This window comes from Ambystoma mexicanum, chromosome 5q (assembly GCF_040938575.1).
Source record: "Ambystoma mexicanum isolate Mex_15411 chromosome 5q, UKY_AmexF1_1, whole genome shotgun sequence".
Taxonomy (NCBI): Eukaryota; Metazoa; Chordata; class Amphibia; order Caudata; family Ambystomatidae; genus Ambystoma; species Ambystoma mexicanum.
The window spans coordinates 182,059,090-182,077,738 of NC_090933.1; positions in this window are offsets into that span (position 1 = coordinate 182,059,090).

Sequence of the window (18,649 nt, forward strand, 5' to 3'; positions counted from 1 at the left end):
AAAGTCTTGAAATGAGATATATAGGTCAAGACATCGGCAGTATCTTGTCGAACATCTAACAAGTCCTCACAGGCTGTGAAGGTTAGTTCTGGTCTCTCGAAGGTCTGTTTTAATAGAGTCTGAAATCTGGCAAAATCTTGCAGTATAGGATTGGCACTAGTTACCAACGGGGTGGCCCGTGTCAGCACATTGCCAGTCATGTTGGATATCAAGAACCCAATCTTTGATTGGTCAGTGGCGAAGGAACAAGGTCTGAAGGTAAAATAGGCTACGCAAGCTTCCAAGAAATCTTTATCCTTTTTGGGAGAACCATCAAATTTTCCAGAGGGAAGCGACATGGTTGGTAGTTCCACCGTTGGGGTTTCACGTGTGGTGACTAGTTGCTTTAATACCCCATTTTCTGCCTTCATCATCTATAGTTCTTGTGACATCCCCTGGATTGCCTTCTAAAGTTCCTGGATCTGTTCCTCAGCTGACATTATGTTATCTGGACGTTGCAATCTGACCTGATCTGACTTGACTTCTTGCCTTTCTTCCTCCCCACTCTCCTCACCTGTGTGATAATTTTCCAAATCTTCAGGGATGAGGTGGTAACGTGTGAGGTAATCTCTTTCCTTTTTAGATGAAGAGTGCATGCCACGAGAGGAAGCCACAGTGAATGCTCTGAAACCAGCAGTCCTGAGGCTCCGTTCCATTAGTCAGGCCGGTAAGGGAAAAAGCCAAGGCGGCAGAAAAAACCCTTATGGTGCAATGCTGCGATGGAGAGTTCCAGAGAGGTCGAATGTCTGGTAACAGCTGATGGAGCCGGCAGGAGGAGTCCAAAGAGGAGTTGGAGGGACGTCCCGTAACTGAATCTCAGGAGTGCTAGACAGAGCCACTGAGATAAACATGGTATCACAAGAAGAGAGGAGATAGAAGGCGGAAGGTGTAAGCAGGAAGAAAGGCTCGCCGCGGAGTAGCCGAGCGGGCAGAGTAGCAGCCGGAGAGAAGGTAAGGAGAGGCAGACAAAGAAATGAAAGGAAGGTGGAACGGAAAGGGCGCGAACCAGAGGGAAAGGAGATTGGCTAAATAGAAGCCGAGGAAGCTGAAAACTAGCATTTTACCCAAAGAGAAGCGCTACCCTAAATTCGGGGGTTGCAACGCAATGGTCGCCGGAAGAGGAGTGAATTAGTACCTCCCGGCGCCCGCCATTCTAGGCAACAACTAGCCCTGCACAGCACGTACGATGAAAACATGCTGGAACTAGTGGTATTGGCGTCTGCGCCGGAGCCGCCAACGCGGAAGTAACAGCCAATCAACTCGGCGGATGACACTGTTTCACAGAAGCGTTTTATAATAGCGCATTCCCATACGAAAACATTCTGTGAATCGGGCCCATAAACTGCCCCTTTTTTCTTACTTCCCTACTCCTCATACTACCAAGGAGCAGGTGCCATCGCATAGTCTACTCGCAGGGCTGGCCTTAGCGGCCACAGCACCTGGGAGCAAAATAAAAATGTGGCACCCCCACTCAAGTGCGCCCCTGGTTATGAGGGGGCGCCAAAAGCTGCAAAGTTGTGTTTAACAAATGCAAATAAAAACATTTTAAAATAAAATGAGGCAGTGCCACATTTATCAATAAGCGCTGATGCTTTGCATCAGCTCCCTATTGTTAAATGCGTTCTGCTTCCGAGAGCGGATCGCATTTAATTTCAATAGGGGGCCTGCTGCGCATTCTCCCACCACGCAAGCTAAGGGGATACCTTGAAAGACTCCTCCTTGCGTGGTGGGGGGCTAATGACAGGGCACCCCGGGCGGTCACCCGAGCGGGCCACCCCTAAGGCCAGCCCTGCCTGCTTGCTTTGTTACCCTAGCACATGTGCTACACTTGGCGGCAGGCACTTACATGTCTACTCCACCAGGCAATTCAGCCGGTGAGTTTTCCTTATAGGACTTCAGAAAGAGGAATTGTTGACAGAGAATTCAGCAAATCGCAGTTGAGCTTGGCCTCCTAATAGCGGCCACTGTGCTTAGTCACTTGCATATATAGGGATCATTAACTTGAAAACGAGGCTGCAGGTTGCTGAGATCATGGTGGCCATTAAAGATACCAAAGCTTCCATGGAATAAAAAATTGATGCAATTGGTTTCGACTCGGGGCTACTGAAACAAGACTTGTGAAAGATATCGGAGAGGGTCGGGCAGGTGGAACAATGATTGTCTGAGTCCGAAGACGCAGTGGGAGTGCTCCAGACACAGGTGCAGTCATTACCGACAAGAACCAAGCAACTGGAGGAAAGGGCAGAGGATGCAGAGAAGGGCAAGGCCGAGCAACATGAGAATCATCCATCCCCTCGAAAAGGTGGCGGGTCCATACATGGAACTCTTCCTCGAGAAATTGCTCAAAGAATTGGTTGGTCCGGCTGGGTTCTTGGACTTCTATTTCATTGAAAGGGCACATCATGGCACGTCATGTTCCGGCAGCTGACCCACCTCCGAGGGGTGGTCCGAGGCCATTTGTGGCCAAGTTCCTCAACTACATGGATAGGGATGCTTTGCTACAGGCTATAATAAGAATCAAGGGTGCAAGAGTGGCCATTTCAAAAACTTTAATAAATCAGTTCAGAAGGACCAGCTATCCTTAAATGGTATGACACGACCACTGCGTGCGTCAATCACGAAATATGCCAGCTGTGGTGAACCAGAAGAGTTGGACGAGTGACTGACATGCTCAACGGTCTTCATTAAAATGAAAGGAAAAACACTTATCTAGCCCTACCGCTATGAGGGATGTTCCCTGCCTAATGAACTAAAACTAATGGTGCTCAACAGAAAACAGTCCTTCTTCCAAAATCCTATCCAACTAATCTGGCTCTACCACTTTGGAAAACTTAACTAAAAGAGAGACTGGAGCAATGGTCTCTTTCTTTCGCTTCTGCCTAGTCCAATCACTTGGAGGGTTTGTCATTAGTTCCAAAGTTCATCAATATAATACAAATAGGTCACAATTGTATTGCAGACTTTCTTGGTCAAAAGAAAGTGCCTCTGTATGGTTCCCTTTTAACACTGTTCTCTTTACAACAAGTCTGTGGCGCTTGGACTCCCCAAAGTCCTACAGCCGTCTAGAAGACTTGCTTTCACTCAATCAACAACATAAAACACATAGAGGCGCTTGCCCACTCTTGTTTGTCAGACTCCCGTAACCTCGTTGGCTTTCACAGCCTTGATGCAAAGTTTCCTATCTCCTTCACTCTGACTCACATTCGTGTTTCTCAAGCTCCCGTAACATTGTCTGCTTCCCAAGCCTGGATGCAGAGTGTTTGTGTTTATTTCAATCTGATTCAATTCACATAGGATGCTTGCCTGTTCGGGTTTCTCAGGGTCCCTTAACCTTGTTGGCTTTTCTAGCCTGGATGCAAAGTGTTCATATCTATTTTAATCGGATTCACATAGTGCGCTTGCCCATCCGGGTTTCTCAGGGTGCCCTAAACTTGTTGGCTTTCCTAGCTCTCATATAAAGAATGTGTGTCTCTGTCAATCAGTTTCATAAGGATGCTTGCTGTTAGGCAGAATCCTGTGCAATTCCCTTGGGGAACACTGCAAAAAGATTAAGACTACAAGAGTAAGCAGTAAACCCAATTGGTAGCAGCCTGCACCACCCAGATTTACCTGGAAGCTGTGGCTGAGCAGTCAGACTTCTCTCAAGATGAGTAGGGCAATATACAGAGCATACACGATAGGGCCAAAAACACAGTGGAGCAAACAAATACTGAACAGAGCTTGGTATCAAAAGTATATAATTATTTATTTAAAACACACTTTAGGAAATACACTAAGCACTCTAAATCAAAGCAAGTTCAAACACAGTCAGATAAAGTATACACACCTCCCTTAATAATTATTAGACAAGTCTAGGTTAAAACACCACTAGTTAAAAACAGATGCGAGCGCTTAACTTAGATGGCACTACAATAATTAAGTTAGAGGGAGAGAAAAAGACAGGTTATGAAAATAAACAGTTCCCAACACTTTTCTAAGACCACAGCAAGTTAGTGAAGGCAGAGTCTACTGTAGAGCCAAAGTTCATAGGCCAGGGCCTCTTTAAATGGAACTAGGCGAAATGCGCCCAAGATCACACAGTTTAAAAATGCACTCAAGTCTTTGCAAAAATGTTCAAAAGAGGTTGGTTTGATGTGAAAGATAAAGTTAGGAGGTCTGGGGGCCAACCCAGTTGGAAAGCCAAGGATTTAAGGGTCACCTTTAGCATCCGAAGAAAGGGAGGCCAGGCGGAACACAGTACCTTTAAAAGTGAGGAAGCTCCAGCGGTGGCAGTTGTTCCTGGCAGCGGGTGCAGTTTCATGGTTTCGACCAGGGGAAGAGAAGATCTCGTCGAGGAGGAAACTTGGAGTCGTTGCACTGCCCAGGGATGAAACCAGCCGCGGAGTTTGTTCGGTTAAAAGGTGCGCTCCTTTTATTCGCGGTCCCAGTGCACTGAAGCTTGGCTATATGACTGCCGGGGTGCTTGGCACTGGCGATTCGACCAAGGGGCGTCCTGGAAGGTGAATGTCGAACTGGTTGTCCCCACCAGCTCAGAGGGAGAAGACTCTTGCAGCTGAAGATCTTCTCTTGTCGTCGGGAAAGTGGTGAGGTCGTTGCAGCAGGGCTCCACCGGTGGTGTCGTCGTTGCAGATGGCTCAGCTTCTCCCCTCTTCGGATTTCTTAGGTCCTGTGGCGACTTCTGAAGTTCCAGTCCCAAAAGCCCTACTTTTATGCAGAAAAACCCCCATTCAACAGCCTAGCTGTCACTCATACATGCTAAGTGGTGAGCCGGGTGGCTCACCACTGGGCCAATCAAGACAGAGTGTGACTTGGCTTGCTAAGGCAACGCAGTCCAGGGTGCCAATTCCCCCACCCACACATCCTGTGAATCCCAGACAGAGTGGCACCAGTTGGAGGGCTTCTGTGGAGAAGCCCGCCAAAAAGTGGAACAAAGGGCCCGACCTTGGTTGGAGTTACAGAGACGGACACGTACGCCATTTTGCGAAAGAGTTCTGGCAAAAAGACCCAACCGGTGATTTTATATTAATTAAATAAACCAGCGGTATCTTTACAATGCACCAAAAAAGTGGTGCGTTTAAAATGAATGGGAAAATCCCATAGAAAATATTCCGGTGGAATATTTTGCGTGGTAACCACTGCCACCAGCCAGAAACTCGACAAGGGGGGACTGGACAGTGCCCCCTTGGAAACAGACCCAGGGGTAATCTAATTAACCCCTTCCCGTACTTCCAGAATATGATGGTTTGTACTGGTTCTGTTCACAATTTTGGACTAATAAAGCCAATCGTGACTTTACATGCCCTGGGAGACAGGAGTCAGTCCCAGGGTATGGAGTCTATGTTTGGGGGTCACTATGATACCCCTGTGTTACTGCAATGAGGGTGCTGTGTAACACATCTACCAAAACAGATGATACCCTATGGAGCAAAAGACCCCATAGCCCATAACCACATACCAAGTCAAAGACATACCTCAAATCATGCCTAAGAGTGGGAAGAAAAGAGTCTCACTCTTAGCATGAGAAAAAAACAAACCCAAAAATCCAGCAAAGCTGCTGGGGGACTCACTAGGTTGGGGAAATTAGCCTTATAAGAGAATTATCCCTAACACTTTCCCATTCAAGTTTCTCAAACTTGTGTACTCTCATAGGTTCTCCCAACCTTGATACAAAGCGTTTGTACCTCTCATGCTCTGATTCACACAGGGTGCTTGACCATTTGGGTTTCTCAGGTTCCTGTAACCTTTTAGGCTCTCACAGCCTTGGTTCAAAGTATTTTTACTTCTTTCGATCAGCTTCGCAAGGGAGCTTGCCCTCTCATATTTCTGAGGTTCCCTAAACCTTGTAGGCTTCCCCAGCCTTAATTCACAATATTGTACCTCTCAGCAGTAGTCTCTCTGTGGGAGCTTTCACTTCACTGGTGCTACTTCTCTCGGCAGCCAACATTCTTCGGGTATCTCTTTCTCGTGGTCGCACCACCAGAGGAAACGGGTGCTTCCCCGTCTCCGCCACTCCCTCCGACCCTGGCTTCTCAGTCAGATGGGATGCCAGCCTTCCAGCATCCAGCTAGCATTAGGCTTACTTTTCACGCTACCACCGGCTCTGCGGTCTAGCATGGCTCTGTCTCTCCAGGATGTCTCCTCCACACAGGTTCCCACTCTGCGGCGTAGGATTTCCCCTCCTCCCTACGTGGGAGATCTGCTTCCATTCACAGTTCCTCCTGTGCTTAAGTACATCAGCATGGTAAAAAGCGGGGTGTCCTCCTTCCTTGACTGTGGCGCTCAGATGAAACCCAGCATTACCTTAAATCGAAGAGTTTGATGAAACCTCACTATTCAGTGAATCCAAGGTGATATCACAAATAAGAGGGTCCTGTTGATGTTCTTTGACTGTGGAGCCCAGGTGAGATCCAGCATTGCATGAAGCCAAAGAAATAGACGAACTGTCATTTTTTGATGGTTTCAAAACAGAAGTATTCAAAACAGAAGTAACAACAGACTTTCCAATTCTCATGTAGGTGGACATTTTGTGCTGGACTGGGAGTTCTTTATCAGAATGGGAGTCCTTGTACTTGAGAGGGGAGCATGGGTCAAATCCTAAAAATTAAAGTGGGGGGACTCATTAACAAACACAATGGGATGTGACGTCACCAGAAATTAGCACATCAAGTTGAAATGTGCACATTTAATTAAATTGGCTTTGCGAAACCTACCAAATTGGGACGAATGGCATTTGCCTTTCATAAAATTAACACACACACAAAACCAAAAGAGGATATTTTGTTATAATAGTGTTTTTGAAAACATTAAAAGGTGTGCATGTTTTAAACTCCAAGAACCAATACAAATGTTTTCCCTGGGATTTGCAGCACCGAAATGGGACATTTCACCTTTAGTTGTTTGTATTTTTCCTCAGGTTATATAGTGCAGTGGTGCAGTGCCCGGCCTGCAAACCTGACAACTGTGTTTCGATCCTTGAAGCCGGCTTTAATTAATAAATTCAAAGAGGACATTCATTGTTTCTCATTTTAGCTGGGGGGGTACTGAGTCCACCCTGTGAAAAAAGTGGGTGGACTCCGTCCCCCCGCGTGTACCCTCGACTTGAGCCCTAGATGGGAGCCACTCCCAGCGAGGTCACACTTACCCAGACCCCTAGGGAGAGTCTTGCTGAGCAGGCTCACCTCCCTAGCCTCAAACGGGTTGGCTCCTCTCTGGGGAGAAGGGATGAACTGTCCAGATTAGTCACAATGCCCAGTGGTCCATACTCAGAGAGCAGATCCATGTGGAGAATGGTGGGTTCATGAACAGGTCCAAAATACCACGATGCTGCAATTTACGGAGGGTTGGATATAGGAGCAGAACTTCACCTGTGCAAGCCCACATTGACAAGTGCAGCTATACCTAGAGCGACGGTATCTATTGTTAGTTTGAATTAATGAGTTACCTCTCAGCTTTAGGGCCGACAGATGCTTCAGGTTGGGTAGAAGTATGGGGAGGGGTGTGTATATTATTTTTAAAGTTATTGCTAAATCTAAAAAACTCCAGCCAAGTTGTTACGACAGCAGACCCAGCCTTAGGCCACAGCCTTGCATGACATACACCTCTAACAGACACCACCATGGAACAGGATAACACCACTAGGAACCTGGGGAACAGGTTCACTGGTATGATCTGAAATGTTAATAGCCTGTGTGATAGTTTTAAATGGAGAGTAGTGGTTCAATTCTTGTCTGGGTACCGCCTAGACATCGCACTACTACAAGAAACCCACCTGGTTGGGAATAAATGTGGGTTTCTAAAATGGGGTGAGTACACAATAGCGGAGCACAACAGATTCTACAGAGGACCCTGAAGGGTAGCAATACAATCGAGTCTAGACTACTTTTTTGTTCCCAGCACCATGCTTCACAGAGAACTGGAGCCACGGTTCCTCCCAAGGGGCATTTCTGATCACTCCCCCCTGTTATATAGTATAGCAGGGAAAGGCGTACTATGCAACAGGAACTGGTGCATCAATGTGTACTATCTAGGCAACTCCATAATGTCGAATATGATCAAAGACGAAACCGAAGAATGTTTTCGATTGAATGAAAGGTCAGTAGATAGCGCTGCGTCTCTATTGAAGGCATGCAAAAATGGTCCTGAGAGGGAGAGCCATGTCGACTCAGACTGCAATACCAAGGGATAGGCACAAGAAACAGGAAGAATTACAGGAAAGGGCTTCGGAGGCCAAAACACAATACAACATGACTAGTTCTCCTGAGCTGCTGAGGGACCTAAATAGACTGAAAGAGGAATATAGGCTGAATATGACGGACTGTGTGGAATCAGACATGGGAGACGGACACATAGATGAAGTTTTATCACAAGATGCCATTTATTAAATAATAAAAGGGTTGATAAACGCCTATCTTTCCCAAACCTACAAAGGATTTCCATGCCTATAAAACTAATACTAAAAGGAAAATGACCTAGTGTCCAAAATGTCTCTCCCTCACACTTAATAGATACAACAAAATCATACGGGAATTTTTTGGCAACTTAAACATATGTACAAATATAAAGAAAACAAGCACTCTTAGGATCATGGTTGAAGCCCTTTCCCTAGATCAATTCAGATGGTATTAACTCCAAGTTCAAAGTCAATTGGTATATACAGTTATTTGCATCCAATGTGCCCTTCGCTTCACTTCCTTATGTCCACACGGCTAACAATTGTTACAATTTCCACTTGGCAAATCAAAGTCTCTTTCTTCATATTTCAACTTGAAAATGCAACAACACAAAGATTCCTTTCTCAGGAGACAAATCAGTTTTCACTATGTTACATTTCAGCTTCAAAACAAACACCTTAATCAGGATAGATCATTCAACAGTTTTACTTTAGTCAGAATGGTTTAGGCAGCAGTTCATCAAAACACAGTGGTGAAGATGCAGTTGTTTTCCACTTTCTACTTCAACCTTAACCTTCTATCACAGTTACAGTACTTCAGCTTCTTTTCTTCCTGGTCCACTCGCCTGCAAGGAATAACCACTAATTGTCCCTTCCCTGGTATACTTGCCTGCCAGGATAAAACTTGCCATTTGTGGTAAGGCTTGTTCACAACTTTCCACATGTAACTCCTTAATGGGGAAAGTTAAATCCACAACATCTTCTGGAGTAAGGGCCTCATTATGACCCAAGCGGAAAACCATGGTGCTAATAGCACCATGGTCCATGCCGGTAACTTACCGACTCCGCCATGGAGAAAGGGGGAATTACCACCCCATTACAAGGTTGGCGGGGCGGTAATTCCCCCTTCCTCCATGGCCCTTCCTCATTCCCATATTTGCCCCATAGGGCTCAATGGGAATGGGGAAGGCGCTAAGTACGGTACCGCAAATTGCGATACCGTACTTAGCACCAAGGTCCCTTTGTGGGTCCCTACTTTAACGGCTGGTGTAGACCAGCCGTTAAGGTCGGGTCCCGCAAAGGGACCTCGTAATCAGGCGCTAATGGGTTAACGGCACTGCAGCCTTTTACGGCACTGTTAACCCATTAGCGCCAGGGTCGTAATGAGGCCCTAGTCTTTTGACTTGAAAAACAATTGGCTTACAACTTCTTTCATACACAAGAGGGTGATGAGTCTCACATTGAGTTGTTTGCCCTTGGCAATGCAAGCTACAGTTCTCCCCCCTTGATCCTTTCTACAAGGAGGGCTTTTCCCCTGATGTCTCTCACTTCTTTCCACACAACCCTCTGGATATTGATAACGTGATTTACAACTTTCAAGTTTGCTGCATTTGGATTGCCTTGGTATTTCTTGGCTTTGGCAATGCAGGACAAAAGGTCCCTTATTTGAAAATTCCCTTTTGATAGAATTGTATCCCTGTTGTTTTGTATCTGCCCTTCTTTGGCTTGGATAATGCAGGTTACAATCTTGTCTTATCAGGCCTCTCGTTTCCCATAAATCGTACTCACTTTGTTTAGAAATTGTCCCTTTTTGGTTTGGACAAGGCGGGTTATAATCTGCTTCAGTTCGCCCTCTCTCTTTCACATCATTACATTCAGTTTGTCTGAATTTAACTGTTTTGGCATTCAAAATTTGCTTTTGTGCCAAGCTGTCGGCTTCGGAGCGCCTCGGTGTTACCTCGATTAGGCCAACTCGCAGGTTGCTGCTAATGTCTCCTCCGGACCTGCTTCCTATGCTGCACTGCCCATTGGGTGGTTCCACGCAACTGACGGCTACAGTCCGCTTCTAACAAGCTGCCAGTGGAGTTTTCCCAGCTCTACAGGCGCTGGGTGCAGTTCGCTCACCGGAGTGAGACGCAGGACGTGGAGAGCACTTCTCTCCTTTAGTACAGCCGGTCCCTGCACCCCTTCCTACTGCGCGTCCCCTATATCTCTTGGGCACCACGACTTCTCAGCATCCCGCTATTGATAAAGCAGCAACTCCGACCTCTGCTTCACACTGCTTCTGTGGCTTCTGTTGCTTCTGCGGCTTCTGCTTATCCCGCACCTGAAGGTCCTTTATACATTTAAAGGCCTTGCTCAGGTGTGGGTTATTACAACCACTAGACTGCATACTGCGGTTTGGTAACTTTGGATCTCTCTTCCTCGTCCCAGTCTTAGGAGCACAATGGGACTGGAAGTCCATAATGTTCTTAGTTGAATTAGCATGAACATCTTCAATCTGACAAAAAGCCATTAATACTGTGGGGTCATTAGGAAAATTATTTAGAGGGTACTCCCATTCTTCCTGACCTGAGTCCCTCCCAAAGTGATCCTCCCGCAGAACACCACCCCCAGGGTCAGGATCAGGTAGCGTCTGCCTTTCCCTGGACACATGAGCAGGGTAACAGGACAGATTATTTGGGATGATCACCTCAGATTCATCACACGGACACAGCCAGACTTATACGAAACGTAGGACAAAACAGGCAGAGTGACACCTGGTTCAAAAAGAGAGAATCCTGGGTCGGTTGGGTCAGGGAGAACCAATAGCAGAGTGGGTTTGGTGCACAATGGAGCCCCAAATAGCAGATGAATTGACACAATTTTACCAGGGCCTCTAGAACTGTCCTACCCATGCCGATCACATGCTCAACAAAGCATATTTAATGGACTCTGCCGTGGTCCAGTTGAGCCCTGCCCAGGCACTAGAACTGGACAGTGACATAACGGTTGAGGAGGCAGGAAAGCCATCGCTGTGTTACAATCGGGTAAATCACTGAGCCCCAGCGTGTCCCCGGTAGAGTCGCAGAAGAGGCTCTCATGGACAGTTAGCGCAAGACTGCAGGATTTGTATAGAGAGAGTCTGGAAAAGAGAGAATTTCCCTTAGACCAGAGAACTGCAGAGATCGTAGTAATACCCAGGAACGGATGGCCCCTAATCTCTGCATCTCATATCGGCCCATCTCGCTACTCAATGGAGAAACCAAAATATGGGCCCAGATCCTAGCAGACTGACTCCTTGTTCTGGCAGGTGAGCTAATACACTATGACCAATGCAGGCTGACAAACCACTCGCTCTAATGTTGCTTGACTCTGTAAAAGCCTTACACTCTATAAAATGGGATTTTCTGTGAGAAGTTATAGGTCAAATGGAATTTGGCTCCAAATTCACCCCCTCAAAACATCTGCTCTATGCCCACCCTGTGGCCATGGTCACAGTGAATGGCTTCAACTCTTTCTATTTCTTCCAAAATGGGGCACTAGACAGGGATGTCCCTTGTCCGCACTCCTATTCACCATGGCCATGGAGCCCCGGGCAGACAGGATCAGAAGGGGCCTAATATTAAGGGGGTTCCACTTGCCGGGTGGGTGGGAGGACCACATCTCCCTATGTACAGGAGGTCTGCTGGTATTCCTTGGCAGACTGCAAATATCAGGCTCTAGAGTGATGTACCTTATCAATGAGTTTGGGAGGTATAGTGGTCTCAAAGTCAACTGGGATAAATCAAATTGATGTCTTCGAATTTCTTACATCTCAATCCCTCGAACACTGAGGTTATTTTCTTCCCTGCATCTACTATTCACCTTCCTCTATGATCTCCTCTTTCTCCTTTCCCTCAGCCTGCCTCTCCTTTTCTACTTCTGCCCGTAACCTCTGTGTTACCTTCGATTCCTCCCTGGCCTTATTCTTCCATATTCCTTCTATCTCTCCTTCCTGTTTTTTTCAAGTATTCAGCATTCATAAGTCTCTTCGGTTCCTCACCTTTCATGCATCTGAACTTCCTATTTCTTCTCTGGTCTTCTCCCGACTTTTCCATTGTTCCATTCTGCTTCTTGGTCTCCTTGTTTATTGTCTTGGCCTCCTTCGATCTATCTACTCTTCCTTTATTAGTATTCATTGTACTCTCTCCACTCCGGACTCTATCTCTGTTACTCTTCATCCTTTTCAATGGCTGTCCTTCGAAGCTTGACTCCTTTTCAATGTTCTATGTTTGAGTATTAAATGCCTGCATGATTTGGCCCTTCCTTTTATTCCCCACCCCATTCTCGTGAATCACAATGGGCCTCATTACGACCCTGGCGCTAATGGGTTAACAGCGCCGTAAAAGGCTGCAGCGCCGTTAGCCCATTAGCGCCTAATTACGAGGTCCCTTTGCGGGACCCGAACTTAACGGCTGGTCTAGACCAGCCGTTACGTTCGGGTCCCGCAAAGGGACCTTCGCGTTAAGTATGGTACCGCAATTTGCGGTACCGTACTTAGCGCCTTCGCCATTTCCATTATGACCTATGGGGCAAGAATGGGAATGGGGAAGGGCCATGGGGAAATGGGGAAATACCGCCCCGCCAACCTTGGAATGGGGCGGTATTTCCCCATCTCACCATGGCGGACACGTAACGATACCGGCACCAACCATGGTGCTAATAGCGCAATGGTTTAGGGCCGGTATCGTAATGAGGGCCAATCTCTTTTTCTTTTAGGTGTCCCCTGCCCACCGTTGTGCTCTTCTCACTTTTGATCTTTTTCTCTCTTGGCTCCTAAGCACTGGAATGTTCTCCCTCTTCCCCTTCTGTCTGTTCTCTCGTTCTCTCTCTTTAAATCATGACTTAAAGGGCACCTTCTATCTCCATGATATGTTTGCCTGACTCTTACATTTTATTGTACCCTTCATTCCATGTATAAAGCATTTAGACGGTATATAAATAAAATAAAATACAATTCTTATCCCACTGAAGGGAGGCGATGAGTCGATCCCATAGGGCTGCCCTCTCAAGGGGGAATCTGAGTCTTTTAAATACGTAGGGATCCAGAGCTGTATCATGGAGGGAGACTTCCTGGAGAGGAGTCTCACTCCATAGTGGACCGACTGAAAAGAGACTTCACCTACTGGAGAACGCTTCTCTATGTTGGGAAGAGCCAACCTCTACAAAATGTTCTCTAACCACCCCCTCCCCCCGAGGTTATTGTAGGCCATATGGAACACCCCAGTTGCGATCCCACACAGGGTCTTTTGCCAGGTGGAGACGAAACTAAGGAGCTTGATATGGGTGGGAAAAGTACCTAGAATAGCACTGAAGACCCTCTACCGGTTGGGATGGTGGTGTAGGGCTGCCAGACATTCAATAGCACTACTGGGCATGTGGCATATCCATTGCTAACGAGCAGTTGTTCTAAGGCTAGAGATTGAGTCAATGGGGAAGACAACACCTTGGCAGGTATTATACGGGGTATTTTTGGCCCTGGGTGCCTCTCCCTCTCTATCGTGGTGTTGGCCACTCTCATGTCAATACACAGTCTTAGTTTGTTCCCTTCCTTTGGCACTATAACCAGGGTTGAGATCCACAGTGTGGGGCCAGTTGCTCTCACAATAATATCATTGTCCATCAGCTGTTGCAGTTCTCTGCACACTGCCTCTTGTAGGTGGAACCCTACCCTCCTGGGGTGCTGTTGAACGGGCTGGATGTTTTATTTGATGTGTAGTCGCACTACAGTGTCTTTCCGTTTTCTGAGTCCTTGAAACATCTCCAGTAACATTTGTTGGATTTTCTCCTCCCCCATCAGCACCCCTGACATTTGAGCAATGTTCTGATGTCCCCTTGGGAAAAGTACCTAGAATAGCACTGAAGACCCTCTACCGGTTGGGATGGTGGTGTAGGGCTGCCAGACATTCAATAACACTACTGGGCATGTGGCATATCCATTGCTAATGAGCAGTTGTTCTAAGGCTAGAGATTGAGTCAATGGGGAAGACAACACCTTGGCAGGTATTATACGGGGTAACCTGCTAGCCACCATGAAGGTCAAACATACCAGAAGCGAGGTAACTAAAGTCATAGTGCAGAAAGGTAGAATTACTTTGCAAGCTCCTATTTCGAGAAATGCAGGCCTTCCTCTAGTCAGGCAGCTGGGGGTACTTACCTCATGGGAAGCTAAGGACATTAAGACTTTGGAAGACTTAATGCATCAAGGCGCATAATGCCATTCTAGACCATCCGAAACAGGTCTAATATGAGCAACGGCACCTCCATGGACTATATTAGACTCAGGACTGCCATACACAGCCAGAGAGACGACCTGCACATTCCCAGTTGCTCCCCACTGGAGGACAATCTTCTATCAGATGCTCCGCTGACCATCGTCACTCTCTACCTGGCCATCACGAGCTTCTCTTCCCCACCGCTCACGCAATTAAGGGAAAGCTGGAAGGGGGGCCAGAGGCATATGGAGGAGGAATGGATGGAGGCTCTTGGGTATGCCAGGGAGACAGGAATCAGCAGTAGGTTTCACCTTGTGCAACTCAACATTCTATACAGGACATACTATTTGAGGTAAACCTTACACGAATTGGGCGGGCAGAGGGCAATTTATGCCCAAAATGTGGGGTCACACTGGGGTCATTCGCATGGATCATTTTTCCATGTGATGTGGTTGTGCCCCACGATACAAACGCTCTGGGTAAGAATCGTCACCTTTCTGACCAGGACCCTCGCTAAAACTGTAGATATGTGCCCCTGAGCTGGCATTATTGAACATCCGGCCTGATGTTGATTTGAACGCCCACGAAAAGCTCTCCACAACGGCCAGGTTAATGGTTGCAAAAAAAGAGACTTCGGAATCAAATGGCGGTCCAAAAAATACTAAGCATCACAACCTGGAGAACAGGGGTAGATAATTGTTATTCCCTTAAAAAGATAGTTTTTAGAGCTGAAAGGTGTCCCAGAAGCACCAGAAAGTCTGGGAAAGTGAGCAGTGCCTGGATATGCACCGGGCAAAATAAGAGGGTATGCATACTTATGACTTGTGGTGGTCACTCTGCCAACCTGGTGGTTAAAAGAGTTAAAGGTAGGGCAGGGGTAATCGGGCGGAATAGAGGGGTGTCACCTTCGATGTGCTATTTGGTCCTAATGTCAAGGTTATATATCATAATTTTCTTTTTGTGTACATGTAACTTGTGGTATGAAAACTGCAATAAAAAGTTTTGTTTTTTTTTTTAAAAAGGAGGAAATACTCATTAACAACTGTTTGTCGTGCAGCACCTGTAAAATGCTATATATAATTTAGAGTTCCTTCTTAAATGACAAGTTTCATGAAAAAGCCTGAGTCCTTTAATTTAAATTTATCTGGAAGATACTACAGGTGGGATTGTGTAACCTTTGCGGCCACAAAACTGATGTTAGCGCATGCGCAAAGCCATCCATTATGATATGTGGCCAGATTAACTAACATTTGCACCAGTGCAAAAACCGTGGCAAATGCACTTAGCCCTAGATTTACGTGTTAGGTCATCAGGAATGGAGCAAACATATTTGGTCGCAATCTGTATTATCTTCGCACTGAGGTAAAACTAAATGAAGCTGCTTTTTGTAAAGCAAAACTGAATTTGTTTATGATGTTTCTTTTTATGTTTTATGTTACGCATAGTGCAAAATTCAGTTTACTCCTCTAATTCGAAATAATGATAATATTGGATTGGGGCAAAACATAGTTTCTCTTTGCTCTATTATCTAAGCAGCAAAACTGGTGCTTAAATCATTTGCAATTTTTTTTTGCAAACAGTCAAAGTTTAAATAATTGGCTAATGATGGCATGTAATACAAGTGTGTATGGCAGAGTTCCTGTTCATATGTAACAGCAAGTCCGATAGTCGGATACATGGTCATTGCATGTGCACACTTTCCTTACTTGATGCCACAGTAGCTTTGTGTCAACAACGAATTTACAGCTGGCACCTTGTAGTTCCCTGGAAGCAAAGGCTACAGAATCCCGTCCCAAATTAGTTACAATCTTCTTCTTTCTAACTCATCTCAGAGCAGTCTAAACTTCTTTAAGATCTGTATACAAGTCAAACCCTTTCCACAACAGGGTGCTAGAACATGGCCTGAGATATGCCCCCTAATGCGAGAGATCCCGCTATGCTGCCCACCAAAAATCCTTTGCATTATGTTGCCCCTTGCTTCCGAAACAGAAATCGGCAGCGGGCTGATTGTACCATTTGCCTGATCTGCCATTTTACCAAACCCGAGTACCACCGCAGACTGGTGAGTTCCAGTCTCTGCACTGGGGCACTTGGTAGAACTTGCACAACCTGCAATCATTAAGACACTGAACTGGTTAGGCTGACGGTTGGTTCTTGGTCCTGCATTTTGCTGGAGCTGGAGCTGGAGCCAGAGCGGGTGCATAGCAGGACATATGTCGAGGGTACACATGGGTGGACGATCATTTTCTGCCTCCACTTGATAAAGAGAGCCGAGGCCGGGATTCAAACCCAAACCAAGGTTTTGCAGCTGCGAGGCCAGAAACGTAGCCACAAGACCACATTAATATGTCAACTCAATATATAACTTACTCCACCCCCTATCCTTTTCAGAACTGCCAGAGCACTAGGGGACCTCTCATGTGGTGATAGTGCACGGTATCTCCCACCTGCTCTCCCATGATGTTGACAGTGGCGCCCGTGTCTATCAAAAAGCAGTGTGTTGCTTCCTCCATCTTGACCATTACTTTCAGGGCTTCCATTCCCTCTTTCTCACATTGCAACAGATTGACAAACTCGTCAGTGTACTCAGTGTATTGCTCCTGTGCATATTCATCATATTCACCATAAAAGTCTCCTAGGTACTCATACTTGTCAGGCCATATCCTGCTTGCGGTGCTGGACTTCGCTCTGGGCTTCCCAGTATTCTAGACTATGATCCATTGCCCTGATCATCCTCTTTGGCAGCTTCAGGTAAAATCACATCACTTGCGATTGCTGTCCCAGTGGGAATGGTCTCCCTTGCTGGCAGATGTTGTGGAAATGGCCCTCCCAGCCACACTTCAAGCATTGTTGGCTGATGGCCGGGCACATCCCTGCGTGTGGGAATAACTAGCAACATCTATAGCATAGACTCTGCGGGCGAGTCCCCGTCCATATCTGCATGTAGCTGTCTCTCTGTGGGCCCCTGGGCGTGGATGGGCTGACACTAGGCCCTCTTTCCATGTCTCTCGGTGTCGACAATGCTGCCACCATCTCCTCCTTTTCGTTTCTCTTCTCCAGAGTCTCCATGGCGGTTGTCTGGATTTCAACTCTCTCATGGCCCCTTGCCATTGCTATGACTTCATCGACAGTTAACGGCTTCTTCAGGAACTGCTTCCACAGGGCAGATGACACACAACCCTCTATGTTGCGAAGTCGGATCGCCTCATCTTCAGAGAATTCTGAAAACTTTCAGTGGGCCAGCTTCTGACGAAAGCGGGTGATGAACTCCTCCACAGTTTTGTGTGAGGACTGTTGACATTGATTGAATATGTATCTCTCGTTGTCCATATTGGGCAGCTTCTTGTCCAGTGATGCTACGAGTTCGTCATATGTTGTTCTCTCCCCAGCCAGGATACTTTTGATCATGCTCTTTATCTCCTTACTGATAAGGTTCATGAGGATGTCTTTTAGGACCAGCGATTTCTCCTCCCCGATGGCCCTGATGAAGTCATCAAAGTCCTCAACCCATTCGGTCCACCGTGGCACTTTATCATGTTGTGTTAGTATGGTGAATGGGTACGGTTTTCTGAGAAACGCCACCTTTGCCATGACTTGCAGTGACAGGCCCAGGTCCTCTGCTTGATCTAACATGATAGCGCTTTGCTGATCACACTGTATACCTTGTGGCTATGCCCCACTCTCCCCTGCAGGGTAACTCAGTCCGCGGCTCACCCGGCAGCACTAGGCACCTCTTGACACCCCAGTTCACATATGCCGGTTAAATCAACCACTCAGTCACAGTCCCATTACCATGTACCAAAGGACCAGTAGTCCAAATACAGAGAACCACAGTTACCCTTGATTAATGTCCTAGGGACACTGCTGGGCTGGGTGTTGAACCAACCATGCCCCTGTCTTGGTTTACGGTTGCTTTATATTCCCTTCAAGGACGATATATATATAAAATAAATTCTCCAGATGTCCACTTCAGCTGGTAATGTGTGAACCGTAGGCCCTACAGCCTGACAAGGGCAGCGTGAAACCACTGTGCAGGGCTGCTGTGTCTGAGGGTCTTCCAGGCTGTATTGCAGGCATCAGCAGTAGACACAAGGCCTCCAGGCCTCTCAACATGCACACACAGTTCGTGTGAAATGTGCCAGCAGCGCCGACACGAAGGACAGGTGAACAGATGCTGGGCTGCCTTTCCAGTGATATTGGCTAG